The following is a 20034-nucleotide window of genomic DNA, read 5'->3' as shown; positions in this document are numbered from 1 at the left end:
TCACATGGCAGGCAGGGTCTCTCTGTTCAAGGTTACACTGGGAACAGAGCCAAGTGTGGTGACACATGTCTTTAATCCTAGTACCAACCATAGAGACCTAGAGGTCTGTACAGATAGGCCGTAACAAGGCAGTGAGTTCTAAGAGTAGAGCAGCAAGGCAATAAAGGCAGGGGACGACAGGAAGTAGCTCACTTTTGGTAGCAGCAGAGCTGGAGAGGTAAGGCTGGCGGCTATCACTGTTGCCCTGATCTCTAAGGCTTTCATCCCTGTATTTGACTCCATGTTTTTTATTTAATAAGACTGTTTAGAAATTCGTCTACAACAACCTAGTTAATACATAATTGGTGCAAAGAGCAAGGGTACGCTGTGATAGTGAGTCCAGTCTCAGGCATGTCTGACAAACAGGCACATACACAGCAGTATCACAGGATGGGAGAACTTTATAGAATCCTGGCCCTTGTTGGCATAGCCCTCATTTATATAAAATTTTTTTCATGATCTTCTTTCTCATAGTTATCATGTATTTTCATCCTTTTAAAAAAGCAAAGCTAGAAAATTCTAACTTCTGAAGTCACTAGTAATAATAAGTTTTGTTATAATAAGTGCCTGGAATGAGAGTGGACTCCATGAGCCTCTGGGTGTGGTTTCTAAGGAAAGGATTATTATTCTGATTAGGTCTCATTATGGCTTGAAGTGATCCTCACCCATATCAATGTTAGATCAAAATCCAAGCTAGAGATTCAGTTCTGTTTACTAATAGAAGTTGTCTTCTATAGGGTTTTTATTGCTACTCACCCACCCAAATACTGAATAAATAACCATAACATCACTTATGAACATGATCAATAATCAAAGACCCCAAATTCTTGTGGCATCTTTGAACTCTGGAAAGAACAACATGGACAATAGACTCAATGTCATTTCTGGCTTCTAGCAAACTAAATCAACCAACCAAACAAACAAACACACAAACAAACCAAAAAGTGGGATTTTGAGGGGAGGAGGATTCTTTCTACCCTGAATTTAACCAATTTCTATCTCTTATCCTTTCCTATCCGTACCATTCTCCCCGTTGCCGAGATTACCTTTAACTACCATTATAGAATTGAATGCAAGTGTTACAGTTCTGGAGAGAAAGATACCCTGACTGTAGGAAGTCAGGCTCTACCTACATCTGTGAAAGGAAGGTAACCTACATACCTACAGCTGTGAGGAGAAAGGTATCCTGACTGTTAGGAAGTCAGACTATACCTGAAACTGTGTTCTGATGGGGGATGGTCTCTCTGAAGGGTGTGACAATCCTGCTCCTTTTTGCGAGAGTGCTGTTACAGCTGAGCTCTGCTCTACTCTCCTAAGAGAGTTTCCCAGCCTAGATGTCCCTTGCTGCTCTCTTCTTCTTGCCTAAGGTAGTTTCCATGAAGAGGTGTCCTTGCTTCTCTGCTCCACTCCACTAGGGAGCTTCCAAGCAGAGACTCTGCTCTGCTCTTGCAAAAGAAGATCTTCACCCAAAACTCATTCAAGAGATTTATTTGGGACAGAGGAACCCATGAGAATGGCAGCCTCTGCCAGGATGGAGAAGGGCAGCTGCCAACAGAACAGGCACAGGGTTTATATAGGCCTTCTTAGGGGAGGAGTTTTTTCAGGGAGAAGATTTTTCAGGGTGGCAATTGGTTGGATTTCAATCCCCTGAGTTTGGATAAGCCCAGAGATTGGCTAGATTTTGTGCTCAGGGATTGGTTGGTTTCGTGCTCAGTTGGTCTAGGGCAGAGTGTGTTTCTTTGGCTCTGGTTTAAGGGTCAAAGTGTGCTTTTTTCACTGACCCTTTTTAAACTTTTGCTCTTGTTTCAGGGTCAGGGTGTATTTCTTTCACTGACCGTGATGCCTGGGCAAAAGCCTGTTTCATTGGCTCTGGTTTCAGGGTCATTGTGTGTTTTCTTTGATTCTGGTTTCAGGGCCAAACTGTGTTTCTTTCTCTGCTCCGGTTTAAGGGTTAGGGTTTGTTTCTTCAGCTGGACCTTTTACCCTACATGGATGAGTACCTAATCCTGCTTTTCTACAGTTGAGAATATGTTATCTCAGATTGCATAATCCTCTAGTGAGCTTTTCTTAAAAAAATCAACAACAAAAAAGATGCAATTATTGATTGCTCCCTAACTGTCAGACTTAGGGAGCAAAGGAAGTCCTTGACTGATAAGATTTTTGAGTGGCAGGTAAATGCAGGAGTGATTAGCCTTACAAATCCTAGGCAAGAGATTAGGAAAAACCAGAATAGAGGCTATTTTGCTGTGGGATATCTTTCTCTATGCTGTGAAAATGTGTTGCTATGACTGGTTAATAAAAAAACTGCTCTAGCCTATGGAAAGTCAGGTTATAGCCAGGTGGGAAATCCAAGAAAGAAACAGAAAGAAGAAAGGCAGAGGCAGAGGGGACGCTATCCTGCTATCCAGGGAGCAGCATGTAATGGCACACAGGTAAAGCCACAGAACATATGGTGACATATAGATTAATAGAAATGGCTGTGTTTAGTTATAAGAGCTAGCTAGCAAGAAGCTTGAGCCATAGGCCGGGGCCATACAGTCTGTAAATAATATTAAGCCTCTGAGTGATTATTTTATAAGCGACTGTGGTAGGGGACTGGGTAGGACTGGAGAAACTTTCAACAACACTATTTTTTAAATTCCCAATTCAAAGTCCATTAGCATCCACTGAGGGGCTCAAAGGAAGTTTATCTGTTTGTTTCACCCCAAGTTTTTTATTTGTTTTGTTGTTATTATTTTATAGTTTCTGTTTATTTGTTTTGAGTTGACCACCAATGTTGGTCTTGAAAGTAATAAAACCAGCACCTCTATCAAACATTTTGATAGCTGGTGGAGTATCTAGAATTATAGTATAGCTTCTAGAGAGAAAAATAAAAAATAGAAAATGAATGAAACATCACTTGATTTTTAGTTTAAAACAACAGTGGTTCTGTCTTTCCTGGATGTGAGTAGGAACTACAGTTGAATTAATCTGAGGTCTGATAGCATTTGTCTTACCAAGAAAAAAAAAATCACTCCTGAGAAACATCTGTTTAGAAATATTAGAACTCATTCCAGTTTTAAGCACAGTATTAGGCAAACCTAGATGGTACATGTATTTAATCCCAGAACTGGAGGGAGAAGAAGATGGGTATCTTTGAGTTCCAGTCTAGCCTAGTCTATATGCTATATGCAGAATTCAGCCAGCTGGAGAGACATGGTGGGATACTTTGTCACAAACATAAAATCAAAATTACAAACTAAAACAACAACAATAATGATAACAATATCATCACCAAGGGAACAGTAACAATAACAAAAGATAGTATTTAAGAACATTGGCCATTGGAGATTATATTAATGAATTTTGCCCTTTATATGTAACCAAATACATGAGCCTCAATAGTATGTAGATTAAGTCATTTTTTTCCACATTTTGGGAAAACATCTAAACTACAAAGGTTTTTGCTAACTATAAAGGGTCCCAGACCTTAGTAGGCCTTAAGACCTTGGGACAACTCACTCCATGAGTGAAGTTCCATTCAGACTGTAAAACTTAGCAGGTACATAGCACCACATGCCAAAAATAAGACAAACACCAACTCTATCTGAGCCCATAGTTCTGGGGAAATTCTCTAAAACACACACACCTTGCCTGTTGGCTCCTCTTGTTCTTCTCACTAACTGTTCTTGTAAACTGAATATGTCATCCCAGAGCATGGTTTTTGAGCTTAAAAGCTCATCCTAAGAAAGGGTCAGTGTTTCCCCTGGGATCCTGAACAACTAGTGTAGCTGAAGGCTGGCTAATAAAGACTTTCCATTGGGTTAAACCTATGCCCATGTCTGAGTAGTCTCCTTTGGTGAATGTCCCACAACACTAACCTCTCCTGAGGATCCCTCAGCTAAACTATGTTATGAAAAATTGGGATCCTCAGGAGATTTTATTTGAGGAAAAATAATTTATTTGAGGGAAAATTACATGAAAAGGTAGGAGCAATACAATGGGGAATGGCTAGCTGCCCTTATTTTAAAATGCACTTTCAAAGGAATAATTATGGTTGGAGTATGAAATTTCCCTCACAGACTCATGTGTTTGAGTACTTGGTCCTAAAGTGGTGATACTAGTTTTAGAGCTGTGGGACTTTTAGGATGTTGGGCCTAGTGAATGAAATGTTTTCTGGGATTAGGTCAGGTTTTATGGGTTACAGCTTAACTCTAGTTTTAGTCTGACATTCCCCCTTCTCTCTCTCTCTCTCTCTCTCTCTCTCTCTCTCTCTCTCTCTCTCTCTCTCTCTCTCTCTCTCTACACACACACACACACACACACACACACACACACACACACAGAGAGAGAGAGAGAGAGAGAGAGAGAGAGAGAGAGAGAGAGAGATTTCTTGGTCTGTTCAAATGTGAGAAACCAGTCTGATGCTGCTATTACAGATGTTAGGCCCTCCTGCAAGCATTCCTGTCTCATCAGGATGAGGAATAACCACCAAAGGAGACAAAATAGAAGCTTCCATTCTTAAATTGCCTGTTCTTAAGTATATTGTTGGATCAGTGGAAGTGGTAACTAGTAAGGGATGATTTGAGATTCTGCAAGATCTATATTCTTTTCCAAGGGCAATGCTAGCAGTATCATAATCACTTTCAGTAGACCACAAAGAAGACCAAAAATAAAGCACATAGATGCTTGTGGATAGACTCAAACCACATCCAAACCATTACAGTTACAGTTCAATTGCTTTTCACACAAATCTGCCCTGTGCTTTGTCTTGAGTCCCCAGTGTCTCTTATGTATGATATAATATGTATTTATAATAACTCTATCCCTACATCTCAAATATTCCTTAGGATAGACTATACAGGGCTTTAAAACATAATTCTGTCTTCTAAAATGAATTATTGAGGAGCTTCTTGGGTATACACCATTGTTCAAGACATGTTATCTGTGTGGCTAGTCTCATGTCAACTTGACACGTAAGCTATCATCATCTGAAAGGAAGGATCCTTAATTGAGAAAATTATTCCATGAGATCTGGCTGTAAAGCATTTTCTTAACTACTTATTGACAGGGGAGGGTGTTATCCCTAGCCTAGAGGTCCTCAGTTCTATAAGAAGATAGAACTGAGGAAGCCAGTAAGCAACTTCCTTCCATGGCCTCTGTATCAACTCCTGCCTCCAGATTACTGTCCTGTTTGAGTTCCTGTCCCGATTTTGTTCAGTGATGAACAGCAATATAGAAGTGTAATCTAAAAAAAAGTTAGAGAGAATCTAACTTGCTTTTTGGTCATGGTGTTTCTTTGTAACAGTATAAACCATAACTAAGACAGTATCTGCATCCAAAATTACAGTACAAAATATTTTTAACCATATAGGTTACCTGTTTGAAACATTTAGCCCCATGATCAGCACTGTCATATATCAAAGAATCACTAGTCCAAAGTAAGATCTATAATATTTTTTTTTTCAAATTTACCTGTTAACCTCTTTACCTGCAGTGTTTTGAATTTGTCCAAACTCTAGGTGTTGTTGTGATAGATTTCTAGCTTTGGCTTTGGAGCACTTTTTAACTCACAAAGACTATTGTTGTACTCATGGAGTGAAGTCCCCTTATACATATTTCAAACAGCATTTGGCTACTTTGCTGTCCTTCTCTTCTCCCAGTGTGACAGCCCAGAGTTTGCCCTTTTGCCTCTGTGACATCTGCCATATGAACAAAAACTCTCTTATTAAACAACACCTTCATTTTTAGACTGGTTAGACTCTAAAAAAGGAAGAAATAAGCTTCCACTCTATGCAAATTGATATGTTGATATCATACTTGTGCAAATTTATAGATATGCAAATATAATATGAAAACCTGAATTTTAAATATTACTTTATGATAATACACTCCCCCCCTCCCACACACAGACACTATCCTAAAAAGGGTTGATTGATAAAGTCTTGGGTTTTACAATTACAATAATCACAGTTTTATCTTTAAGATTCACTTTTTTCTAAATATGCATATTTAGGATAGAAATCACCACAGACATGAGGAATTATAAGTTCATTGTTTTCTTATATTTCCAGCAACTTTTGTGTCGGGAGCCACGTGAGAAGAAGAGCAATCAGCTCTGAACTCATGGAAAATGGATTATTGGTCCACATAGTCATGGTGGGTGAGCCTTGAAGAGGCAGAGCTCCAAGGACTACATTTCCTTAGGACCTCTTGCTGTTTTTGAGCATAGCTCTGCTTATTGTCCTTAAGGTCACCACCTCCCTCATCATCTATGAGTTGTATGAAACTCTAAGGGGATTCTAGCCCCTCACTGGGTAGTGTCATTGGTACTTACAATAATAGTGACTGACTTTTTCCAAGCATTGCTGCTTGAGCATACTAATGATTCAACCACAACCCTTAGAAAGACTTTAGAGATGTAGATTGTTATTAAAGCTAGGTTAAGATGTTTGTTAATAGCTTTGATGTAGAAAACATTGGGGAAAAATTTAAAGTTTAGAAAGGCATACTATTGTTTGTTGACCATGGGACTCATTGAGGTCAAGGAACAAGAATAACGGCAGCTCAGCCATTGCAAGCTGATTTGCCTTTCTTGCTAACAATGGGTTGATAATCACAGGCAATGATTAATTTCTTGTATCCATTTTTGACCTTGGCTTCCTAGTATGAATTAATAATATTTGTTGATAAGTGGGTGTACAATCTGAGGATTTAATATAGAAATGACTGATTGTACTTTATACAGAGAAATTTAGATTTGTGATTCTTTTAAGAATTTTTACAAGATTACCTTTTAAAATAGATAATAATAAAGTGATTAATCCTATATTTGTAACTGCAAATAGCTGCCTGCCAATAGAAGAGGAACTGGCTGAAATATATGTGGCTTGCTTAAAACTTTGTTAATTAATTATAAAAGAATCGTTGCTGTCAGGCAGCGGTGACATGGACCTTTAATCCCAGCACTCAAGAGGCAGAGCCAGGTGATCTTTGTTAGTTAGAGGCCAGCCTGGTGTACAGAGTGAGATCCAGGACAGGTGTCAAAAACTACACAGAAAAATCCTGTCTCAAAAAACCAAACAAAAAAAAAAAAAAAGAATCATTGCTTTTGGGTGAAAATGTTATAGAATGTTATAGTGGAAAAATTAATACAAAGCAAAATATTAAACTACTTGTGGATTGTTAAGAAAAACATAAAACTTTGTGATCATAATGTGATTTCTTCCTATGTAAAGATTTTCATTTGTTTTTGGAAAATATGTAACTTGTGATTGTGAGGTAATTTTTTTCTTCCAAAGAAGTTTTTGTGTTAGTAGATATAAAAGGGATCAGAGAAAAATTAGAGAGGTAGAAGAAAGACATCAGGGAAGACATAGAAGGAAAACATCAGAGAAAAGAGCAGAACAGAAAAAGAACAGAGTAGGAACAGCAGAAACAGAAAAATAAAAGGAAAAATTAAGTTTTGATCCCTCAGCTAAAGTCTGCTGTGTGTGTATGCAATTTCACCAACTGCATTCCTCCTCTTCAATACCTATACAGCTGAGAGATGGTTCCCTCAGCACTTCTGTGTATTCTGCTATGAACCTAGCTATGCTTTATTGTAGGTAACTTGTTTATTTCACTCTGGAAGCCATGGTGTCACTGTTTTTCTCTGTAACTTAAGTTCTATAGAGCTTTATTATTTACTAATTGTGTTAGGTACTCTGGAACTTTTAATAAGGTCAACTATTATACAAAAAAGAAAGATTTTATTCACACTTCACTATTAGTACCAAGAGTTTACATTAAAAACAAACAAACAACAACAACAAAACCAAATAAACAAAACAAAACAGAAACCTGGACATAACAGTAAGAACTCTTTTTAATCAAGCATCGGATGCTCAGATGGAAGCAAGGGAGCAACTGTGTGAAATGAAAGTACTTATATTAAAATGGCATTTTATGCATACAGATCATTTTTAAGAGTTCATTTAAAGCAGCAAAATCACCAAAGGCAAGTTATCTAAGAATATACAGAAAAGGATCTTATACTTAGTCAAAAAGGAGATAGGTCCTTTTTGTGCATCAGTGTTTCAGTTTCTGGTAATTTAAATTTGTACAAAAAGACAAGTGGTTTATTAATGTAGACTCTGAAATGGTTACTACTCACTGTTCTTATCCAAGTTCATAGTGAGAGATGGCAAAGTATAGAGCAGAGAAATGAAAAACATGTAGGAAATTTGTAAGGGAAGGAAGAAAACAAGTTTAAAATTACAGAAAAGGTGAGTGCAGAAATATTGCTGCACTTGTTAAAGAGATTATTAAAAAACACCCTCAACTTTGGTTTTGTTAATAAGAAAACTGCCTCAAGAGCAAGATCCCTCCCACCAAAGACCACAGCTGGCAAGAAGACAAATTCATTTGAAAAGGAAAAGCAAGAGAGAAGCTTTAGTCACTGTGCTAACTCAGGGCCTTCTACAGAAGTGCTTTGTCAAGGTCAGTCAATCAGCTGCTTAACAGCCTAGGAAGTACTTGTAGGCCATCCAATCAACTGCTTAGTATCCTCGGGAAGTACTTGAACTGGCTTCAGAATACACCTCAAGCTGGCGGCTCTGGCAATGAACATTCTCACACAGTGCTAGTTTCCAGGTTTTTCTGATCCCAAACTGAGATGATATGGGGGCCCTAAGTCAAGATTTCAGAGAGCTGCGAGGCTAATCAACATGCAGCAGGATCAGCCTTACTGAACGGGCTGTGGATGAAGGTGTGGAGGAGAATTCAAAGCACAGTGGAGAATACAGGTTTGGAGATGCCAGAAATCTGCTTTGCATGGTGTAACAAGATAGGCTTTGAACGGTGAAGGCTCAGAAGAGAGGCCATATGAGCTTCAGGCAATAGAGAAGGAGAGACAGAGACACTCATGGCAGTTTGGGCCTGGAGAACGCCTTCATTTCCCCTGATGATGGACAGAATTTGTCCTCTGTCTCTGACACCAACTTATGTGCAAGAAGTCCTCACCAAACAATGTCTTGATTTTAGATTGCTTACTGTGTAGACAATTGCAGATATAATTAGTTTCATGCTTACAGGCCAGACTGGCTTTCAGTCTAGCTTTGCTTTAATTTTTTTCTTGCTATATAGAGTATAAATTCATCTTTCTGCCACAGCATAAACAATCCCCTTGTCTTATAAAAGAAGATGTAATATTGGCCAGTATTCATGAAAACAAGAAAAACAAAATGTTAACAGTACAGCTGGGGTAATGGGTTTGTTAACAATCATTGGAGGAAGCAGAAAGATGAAGATGCTAAAGCATATAGGAAGCAGTAAGTTAATTCAGTTAGATTCCATGTTAGAACTTTTGTAAAGTTTTATCCATGATAGAGTGGACCATTTCAGTAGAAAAGCTTTTTTTTTTTTTTTGAGTCATCTATAATGATCTTGATAAATAATCCCTCATCCAAGCTCCTATAAAAAACTGCCATAAATTTATTTGTTCAAAAATCTAAGATTTGGTAGAGTCATTCATTTGGTCTGTTGTTAGTGTTTTATCTGGGAAACAGAATACAATTCATAACTCTCAAAAAGTTAAAAAAAGGAAAAAAGAATGCACCTATTAAATTTCTTCCTTTGTTCTCATGTGTAACATAACTATATGCCCATTGGATATTAGAAATATATCACCTTTTTAAAAATAAGATCTCAACAGTTAAGAGATTGCCTTATTGTTCAGAAGTGACTTTGGACACTGAATTTTGGAGAGTTTTGGAACTGTAAGACTATGGGCAAATGTGAAGTTGAATTGAACATTTTTTGTGTTAGTAGATAGCCATGAGACCATGAAGATAAAGGATGGTATACTACAGTTTTGATATAAAATATGGCCCATAGGCTAAAGTACTTTAGCATTTAATTTCCTACTGGTTGGAATGATTTGGGTGGGTCTGAAAAATTTAAGAGGTAGAAGAAGTGAATTGGACAGCAGGAGACCTATAGGGTTTTAGCTCAAATCTGATTCTGGACTCCATGTATCTGTCTCCTTTCTGTTCACCTGAGATGAGAGAGGGTAGACTCTGAATCCTACTGTCAAAGTCAGGAGTTCATCTTCCTGCTGTTCCTTCACCGCAATGATTGATTGTGCACTCAAACCATGAGCAAAAAATGAGCCTTGTCTTCTTTAAGATGCTTACTTTTGGGTATTTGGTCGAATAATAGAAAAAGGAATGGACATAGCTACTATTGGAAAGAGAAGCCTTTATTATCAGTGAGTGCTGTGCATGTCATATGACAGAAATATAGCTTAACACTAGATAGATAGATAGATAGATAGATAGATAGATAGATAGATAAATAGATAGATAATATAATAGTAGGGGTTGGGGATTTAGCTCAATGGTAGCACGCTTGTCTAGTAAGCACAAGGCCCTGGGTTTGGTCCTCAGCTCCAGAAAAAAAAAAAGGAAATATAATGTTAGAGAAAATAGAATATTAAGCCTGAAAAATAATCTTGTTCATAGCACAGCTGAAGACAGATTTCAGGGGTCTGTGGGATTCCTTGTCTCTCTCCACAACATGGCCACCTTAATTAAATCTCCTCTTTGTGCTGTCCACTTCCAATTTAAAATTTGCTTTCAACTACAGGTGGTCAGACCTGATTTGGTGCATAGATTTGTGACCCACAAGTTTGATAGCTGCCAGATTGGCTATGACTGTTAAAATTCCCTTTTACTCTCTCTCCTATACCTGCACATGGCTGCTACAAAGATGTTTTGCTCAGCAATAGCTCTTGATTGTTATATATTTTCCATAATTTTATGTAACCTAGTAGGTGATATCATGTACACAGCTCTGTACATTTCTAGTCAGATAGATAGAGCATTAAAGTTACTAAAATCAATTCAAAATACTTTCTTGCAAGGCAGTCTTTTAAAGACTGTAACACAAATTGATCCTTAAATGAACCTTAACTTTAAAACAATTTCCTAAGTAACTGAAAGTCTAAAACACAAATGGCAGAAAGCATGAAACAATTTTCTTAACAAAGCACAAAATCATGTCTTAGTTTTACCACATAAAACAGTTTCTTTCAAAAGATGGCAAGCAACTATTTATGGAATATAAATACATATAGTCCCCAACAGTCAAATATCATACAAAGCACACAGATTACTTTGAAAACAACCACCCATATCCATTCACCACATATTAGAATCTAAGCAACTATAGCTAAGAGGAACTGCACTGATAACAATAAGTATGTGAAATTTCCCCAGGTTTGGAAAAGTGAAAAGTCACAAAACTGGTTGATTAGCTACTTTTTGTCTTCCAAATCATATACACATTGAGATGCTAACTTAAGATACACAAGCATAGTCACATTGTTAAAACAATTAACAGGTCAAAATATTGAAATGTTAGCTAGTCTTAAAGGACAGCGATCAAATGACCTAGGAACCACAAGTAAAGCATTTGCACACACTCTATCTCTTCTTCCCTCCTTCATAAATGTGGTAAAAGAAATGGAAGGTATTCTTCTGAGCTTCTGCCTGTGTGTCTCTGGTTTTTATTTTCTAAATGCAGCTTCACCAGGCCTTAAGCAATCAGGGGCATGTTTTGTATGATGGGCACACATCAGGTAAACTAAACATTTCCTTTTATTTTTAATAAATATTTTTAAAGTAAAAAATTACATACAGCTCCTGTAACATCTTAACAAACTGTGTTGTAACCGCTGGAAGAAGACACAGCATCAGCGTTTTAAACATGCAAAACCCTTAGCACTAACCACAGTCAATGTAATGACAAGTTCTTAAAAAGAGCAAGTCTTAGTACTCTGAAGAAATGTAATTATTTGAGCAAAATGGAAAAAGTGAAGAAATTATCAGGTGATGATAGATAATGGAACTCAAGAAGCATTTTTAAGGGAGATCTGTCTGATCAGGTAACAAGTAGCTTAATGGACATGAAAAATTTTGTTAGGCCTGAAAGAAAATTCCAGAAGAGTCAGAGCAAATCTCTACTCCTCAAGAAACTTTCAGTGGAGAATAAAAAGTCATCTAAGCAAGAGCTTTCCCATCTGTTTTTCCCCCAATACTTCCCACTTCTGTTGCAGGAGAATTGTCTATATAGCCAATCCACTCTGCCAATAAAGAAACCTTGAATCAAAGGACAAATCAGTGATTGCTGATCAGGATTACCATAAAGTTATTGGAGGACTTAGAAGGGCCACTAGAGAGGACAGAAAGGGAGCAAGGAGGAGTTCCGGGGTATTTCTGGGGCTGGTAGTTTGGAAAAATGTGGAAAGACGGTCAGCTACTCATTCCACTTTCCTTGGATATTTCAGGCCATTATATCTTCTGATTCCTGAGTTGTTATTATATTAGAACAAATTATGTAATTGTTACTTCTGGCAGCCTCACTTCCAACACTAGACCTGCATATGTTTTCTACTCTGTTTTCCCAAACCAGGACTCAAAACTGTGTCCTCTACAAATTACATTCTCCCAATTGTTTTGGCAGAGGCTGCAGGTGGTAGGACCTGCAAAACTCCATCCCCTATGCACCCATCCATAGATAATCCTTTTATATCCCAAACTGAATGGTCCCCAAGCTTCCTGATTCCTCCTCAAATTTCCTCATCAAGGATAATAAGAACCAGGGGAAGGGAAAACTTTGATGTTATCTAGATACTAAAACACATTCTTTACAACAAAATGTAGTAAACATTTCATAGGAAAAGTTAGCTCATCTCAAAATGCACATTCATTTGAAATGAACCAAAACAAACATATCTCTATGTGCAAGTCAGTCCTGAAATTGATCTTATAATTTTATATTTTAAGCTTATTTAGCAAAAGCAGCTAAACTATTTTAGAGAACTTAATAAATGTATGTTTCAGCTATTTTTAAGGTTACGTTTCTCAAATTTTGTAATCAGGTATTTTTCTTAACCCAAATTTCAACTATTAATATTTGAAAGAACCAGTCTTAAACCATTCCAAGGCATGAGATTAAAATTAACATTACAATTAATTTTAAATAAACTTGCCTTAGTTAAAGTCTAGAAACTTGTTCTTTAAATTTTCTGAAAATTTGGATTGTAAACATTGAAAATATGACTGTTAACAAATGGGTTAGTTCTGGTAGCATAATGCATTTAACATCATAGATACTAGGCAGATTGTATTTAGGAATTTTATGTGTACACACACACACACACATAGATAGATAGATAGATAGATAGATAGATAGATAGATATGATAGGACAAAAGCGTAGATTATTGAATCTACTTTTAAAGAGTGACAACTTGTTTAAAATGTTTTACATTGCTATGGATTTTAGTTTATTAAAATTTAAAGTTAATTTTGTTATACTATATATTTCTACTCTTATTTAAGGTATTATGTTTATGTAACTCATTTAAAATTATAATGTATAATTAAGAAATATAGATTAATAATTCGTCATCTATGATAATCAAACTTGTAGTCATGTTAGTTAACTTTTCTAGGTATACATAGATATATTCCAGTTAAGTAGGTAATCTTCAAACACTTCAAAGACCTATGGAATATGGCATTTAAAATGTTTTAAAAACTTAGACTTTCTGAACAGTGGGACATGTCTGCTCCTGGCAACAATGATTTACTTCAAAGAGGAAGATGAACAATGAAGACACTTCATATGGAGTTTATCTTCCTCTTGGCAAAAATGGCCATTTGGGCAAGAAACTGCTGTTGCCTGGACATCGGATAATATGTTATATAAACTGGACATTCAGAACCCATAGCAAGGTGACCACTGAACTTTGCAAGGCGAAATGGTCCTTCAGGTTCCTACTTTGCAGAGGAGACTACCAAATATTTTATAGGACACAGGGAGAAACAACTAAAAGAAAAAAAAAAAAAAAACAACTCTAGGCCTATTAGCTGAAGATGGGTGACCCAACATTACAGAAGAACTTTGGGTGAATGTCCAGGCAGGCAACTGTCTCTTTCATTTCCAGAATTTTGGAAGTTGCTTACAATGCATTTCCTGTTTATTTAGGTAATATTATATCCTTTTGGGATCTTTGATGAAGTTATATGTATATATATAATTATATCTGTAGACAGATATAATTATAGTTTTCCTTAGTCATGATAAAAGATAAATTAGATATGAAACTTTAGACTTACAAATATAGGATAGATAGAATATTTTCTTTAATTGTGGCAAATATGAATAGACTAGATATTGCAATTGTAATTCCTGCTTGATAACTGTTCTAGTATATGTTATTTTACTATGTTAAAGTTAAAATCTTCCTTTTTGATTGGACAGAAAAGGGAAGTGCTGTGGGATGTCATTCTGTATGCTGTGAATATGTGTTGCACTGATTGGTTGATTAAAAAAAAATCTGCATTGGTCTATGGCAAGGCAGTTTAGAGGCAGGTGGAAATCCAAGCAGATAGACAGAAAGAAAAAGGAGGCAGAGAGATACCAGCCTGCCACACAAGGAACAGCATGGCAGCAGATAGGTAAGCCACAGAATATGTGGCAAAACAAAGATGAATAGAAATGGGTTAATTTCAGTTATAAGAGCTAGCTAGCAAGAAGCCTGCCATATGCTGTAAAATTGGTAATTAGTATAAGCCTCTGTAGGTTTATTTGGGTCTGAGCAGCTGTGGGACCGGGTGGGACACAGGAACACTTCCAACTATACACATATACATATAAGCATGTAACAACATTAATGGATAAAGAGTCTGTAAATTTGGAAGAGAAAAAGGAAGGGTATATAGGAGGGTTCAAAGAGAGAAAGGTGAGGAAGAAATATTGTATTATAATCTCAACATACAATAATGCAATGTTCAGATATTACTCACACAAACTATTTCTGTAGCTGCTCTAGACAATACATTATTTCTCTATGAAGCTTAGCTGAGACTACTGCAAATTTATCCATGAGCTGCAAATCCTATTAAAAGTCTTCAAATCTGCTCATGTTCTCGCTGCACAGGAATCACTAGTTACATGCATGATGATGTCATTTCCTTTCTCTTTTTTTCTTTCCTTCCTCTGTCTCGTGTTTTAAAATTATTATTTCTTTTGTTTTTGACTGAGTATTTGTTTTTAGATAAGCAATCAGTGTGCTTTTCCCTGAGGAAGACTATTTCTCCCACTCTCCACCATTCCTAAGTTGCCTGCATTTCATTGTGTAAGACAAGGAGGCTGTCACTTCCTTATCTCTCTGTGACTTACACAGTTCAGTGTAATATCTATCTCAATGACTAGCTCATCACCGAATTCTCTGATAATCTCAGCCAATTGTGCCCTCTATTATGATGAAGCATTATGTTACATTTTTGTTGTTTGTTTTATTTTGAGACAGGTTCTCACTATACAGCCTTGTTTGGCCTGAGCTGGCTTTGTAGTTCAGGCTGGCCTTGAGCTGAGAGATCCTCCTTGGTCTGACCAGGAGTGCTAGGACTATATGTGTGCATCACCACACCCAGAGGAAACAGTGCTATGTATTTTAATGCTTTAGCTTTCTGAATTAAAATAAATATAAGCTTAATACACCATCAGTATGTATAATATTTTAAACGTATTTTGCAAAATATTTAAAAGAAAAACACTAAAAAATATCTCTCATTTCAGGTACTGTGTTGTGTGTAGTAAATGAAATATCAAGAGTCAAAGTCTATAAGTATTGTGAATACAATTAAAGACATTATTGAATGCATAAATATTTAAATTCTTTAATATCAGTGTAATTGCTCATTTTCATTTTAAGAAAAACTGTTTAACAACAATACAAATGTAAGTAGCAAATATATATGATGTAAAATAATGTTTAGTTTGTCAGACATCTATAGTTTCATTTAAAAAATTCTAGTTCTTTAATTTCAATACACAATATCGACTCCAATAAAATCATTATTTAACTCATTAATTGAAAATCTCTTTAGTATATTTCATTTAAATTTTAAGCTGTTGAAAATGTTAATGGCTATACGATCCCAAGAAATTTATGGTTTTATTAATTTTTCAGTAGGTTTTTGGAAAGACAGAGGGAGGTTAAAGAAGGTGAGGAGGGGCGAGAACAAAGAAGAGGATACAAAAATGAAGAGGAAGAAAAAGAGGACTATGAAAAAGATAAAGAAGAAGAGGCAAGGAGACAATTTAGAAGTTTCCATTATATTTTATAATTTCTACCTACCATGTATTTCCTCCCACAATATAAGATCTCCTCATTAGTTTTAATTCACTAGACCTCTCAACTATCAGTCCACTTATCATAAGTTTGAACTGAGTCAAAAGCGCCATGCTGTAACTTTATTAGTTTCCCCATGGCTTCCAAAGATCAAGGAAAATTTCAAATTTTACCTACGGATTCACTATTAACCTTCATGTCACATGAAGCTGCAGGCCTGTTGAGTATCTGCGCTGGCAGGCACAGAGGCTAATGATTGATGAACTGAGGGTTTGCAGGCATAGTGTCCTAGGAGTAATGGCATCTTTAGACTCACATTTAAAGAGGTAAAACTGAATTTTGTTATGCCTAAAGGAAGAAAAGATCTTTGTTCATTTTGTAGTTGACCTTACTTTCACAGGGACCCATAGATTTTTTTGTTGTGCATTAAAAAAATAGATACAAGGAGATTGATTTTTGACAAACTTTCAGAAAGAAATGTATTATTTTCTCATGTCAGCCATTGTTAAGCCTACTTTATAATCTTCAAATATTATGAAATAATTAAGTTATATATCAAAATTCCAATAATTAATAGTATTGTACCCAATATATCTGCCTGCTATTTGGAAACGTACAAGGTTGTGGTAAATGGTTTGAAGGTAAAATATATCAAACATTTTAAATATGTCTCTTTGACTGTGACATCACTTTCACCTTATCTGAAATCCATTCTGGGGGTCTCAGTAGGAATAGATATCTATGGAAACTGAAGTGTGTTTCCCTTTGGCCATTTGATTTTCAAAACTTTAGAGTAACTTTCACTGTAGGTGAATTTTTTTTGAAAGATAAGCTGACTTTTTGTCAATGTTTTACTTTTCCATTTTTATATTACAGAGTAAGTAACAGAGACAACTCCCTGACCCCATTTTTCTGGAAAAATAGAAAAAGAAGTCAGACTTTAATTTCCCCATGGGGGCAAAAATTCCTACTCTTAAGCCCCTGTTTCATATTTGGAAAAAGATAACTGTTTATATAAGGACTAATAACAATAAATATGGTGCAGTTTGTCCACATGCTGAAATATGTCTGCAAACTTTGTAAATATACCCTTTTAAATAATCCATTCAGAGTTACAAATATTAAAAAAACAATTTCCCAATAATGGTGCATTAAATAGATTAATGACAAAATGGAAACTCAGTCTTCCATTGTGTGTTTTGCTGAATGTGTCTGGTGGTAAAAAATAGAGAGGTCTTTAAGTGAGAAAACACAATTCTATACTCATCTCACACTTTTGCCTCCTACACAGACTTCTTCTGTTTCAATTTTTTAAATGTATTTGTGTTTGTGGTCTGCACCTATGGGTGTGGAAGTCAGAAGAGGATGTCAGATTCACTGGTGCTGTCATTACAGGCAGTTGTGAACAGATCTATGTGGATGTTGGGAACCAAAACATGGGTCTTCTGGAAGACAAGCAAGTTCTTTTAACCAATGAGGCATCTCTCCAGCCCCATTTATTCCAGGTTCTGTAGCTCATTAGTCCCACCTCTGAAATGGCAATGGTGTGCTATTTCAGACTACTCACTTTAAGGAATAGCACACATCCTTGGAAAAATTGTATCGGTAAGCCCCCAGCAAATGAGTATTGGCATTAATAATGAAGTGTGAAGCGTAAGTCTAATTAATATTTATCAATTAAAAAATTGGGAGTCAGATATTGGAGTAAGAACCTGAATGATCAGAGAACCAGGGAGCAGACACTCATCACTTCCTCTCCCAGCCTTGCCTTACTCCTTCCTGTCTCTTCTCAGTCCACAGTCCTCCAAACCTCTATGGTCAGCAAGTGGCTAGTTTCATCCTCTGATTCCAAACAAGCATTAATTGTCAGAAAACAATCAAAATATCACACAACCATAGTGATCTCTGTGAGTGCTTGCCAACCATATTACATCTACTACCTTTACCATGCTCCTAGCTATTTTCCTATACCATATGAAGAGTACAGCCAAAAAGTAAGATAGATTTGAGCATGCAAATCTTGAGGTTGTATTTGTTAATTAAAAACTTTTTTCTCTCTCATGCTGCCATTTGCCTTATAAGTGATATAATGCAGAAGTAAATTAATTACTATTGGCCCCAGTGTTTCCACACTGCTCCTAAAGAGTCCAGTTTTCACAAAGATATTCCCTAGACCAATGGTTCTCAACCTTGTTAATGCTTTGACCATTTAATACTATAATATTGTAATATTTTAATACTGTAGTTCTCATGTTGTAGTGACCCCTAACCATAAATTTATTTTCATTACTACTTCATAACTGTAATTTTGCTACTATTATGAATCATAATATAAATATTTTTAGAGACAGAAGTTTGCCAAAGGAGTTATAACCCACAGGTTGAGTACCCCTGCCCTAGACAAACATTAAAAATCTACTTAGCATCACTTGTGATCACTACTAATGAATGTGATTAATTTCATTTTACTTTAGTTAGCATCACTGATGATCACTAGTAATAAATGTGATTGATTTTATTTTACTTTATTATGCTAGTGCCTTCATATGTACTACTATTTAACACTCTAAAAGCTGTAGAGAAGTTAACAATAACTTATTAATTTTATACATAGTGATCCCAAAACATATTCAAGCTAAGAAAAATTCACAGTGCCAAACAGTCCAAAAGACACCAGTCTTAACATTTGAGCCAAGATATGTTTGTCTCTGTATCTCTAGTTCTTTATCTGATTAAGGGACACGGGAGACATCTTCAATCAAATAATATGTTTTATTTAATAATTTTCTAAAATGTATTTCAGGATAAAATGAGTAACTATTTCTAAAAACTGTAAATATTGCTACTGTAATTTCTACATTTTAGGAACTATATATAATTTTTATAACACAATTCTTTATTAATTCTTTGGGACTTTTACATCACACACTCCAATCCTGTTCACTTCCCAGTCCCTCCATATCTGGCCCTCACCCCTGCAGCATCTCACCCAAAGGAAGCACCCCCCTCAAATTATTTTAGAAACAAAACAAGGCAAACAAACCTAGTTCCTCCATCTTTCCAACACCTCTTCATTCATCCTAGTGGCACTGAGAGCCACAGTGTGCCATGTAGTGTACCCTTTTGTCCAATCAGCCCCACCCACAAAATGTTTCTTGCCTTGAGTCTGGCTCAAGGCCTCTGGCACACCATCAACACAGAACCCTTATCAAAACTCCTTTTGGATATCCTGCTGTGGCCCCGAATTATGGAGATTCTGTGGTTATGTTCCAGAGGATCAGCCCCTTCACTTACTCCAGCAGGTGATAGATGGGATAGATGTTAGGATAGGCCAGTCCAAGTCCCAGGATGTGTGGGCCACTGGGACTGCCGCTTCTTAGGTGAAGGACAGAACCAGCTCTCCCAGGCCCATACCATTGAAGCCAGCTCTGCTATGCTGGTGGTGAGAGGTGGGATTGTCTCTCCTGAGTATGGAGCTCCAGCTCTCCCTTGAGGATCAGGGCCAGCTCTCCTGCTGCAGTGTCCAGTTAGAGACAGGGACAGCTGTCCAGGGCCCCTGAGGGCCAGGGCCGGCTCAGCAAGGCCTTCAGAATTCACCATGCATGATCAGGAAGTATAATTTAACAAATACATCTAGTGATATTTCCTAGATATTTCTTTGAATATATTCATCTGAGTTATATTTTTTACTTTTTAGATTTATTTTTAAATACTTTTCAGAAGTTCACAAAGGATTATTATATTTACACTACTTCCATCTGACTGTCTTGTCACTCCAGCTCCTCCAGTGGACCTCCCACTCCCTCTCCAATCCATGCCTTCTTCTTTAGC

The sequence above is a fragment of the Peromyscus leucopus genome, chromosome 9, assembly GCF_004664715.2.
Source record: "Peromyscus leucopus breed LL Stock chromosome 9, UCI_PerLeu_2.1, whole genome shotgun sequence".
Classification (NCBI taxonomy): Eukaryota; Metazoa; Chordata; class Mammalia; order Rodentia; family Cricetidae; genus Peromyscus; species Peromyscus leucopus.
The sequence above is the reverse complement of the archived record's forward strand: the minus strand, read 5'-3'. Positions refer to the sequence as shown.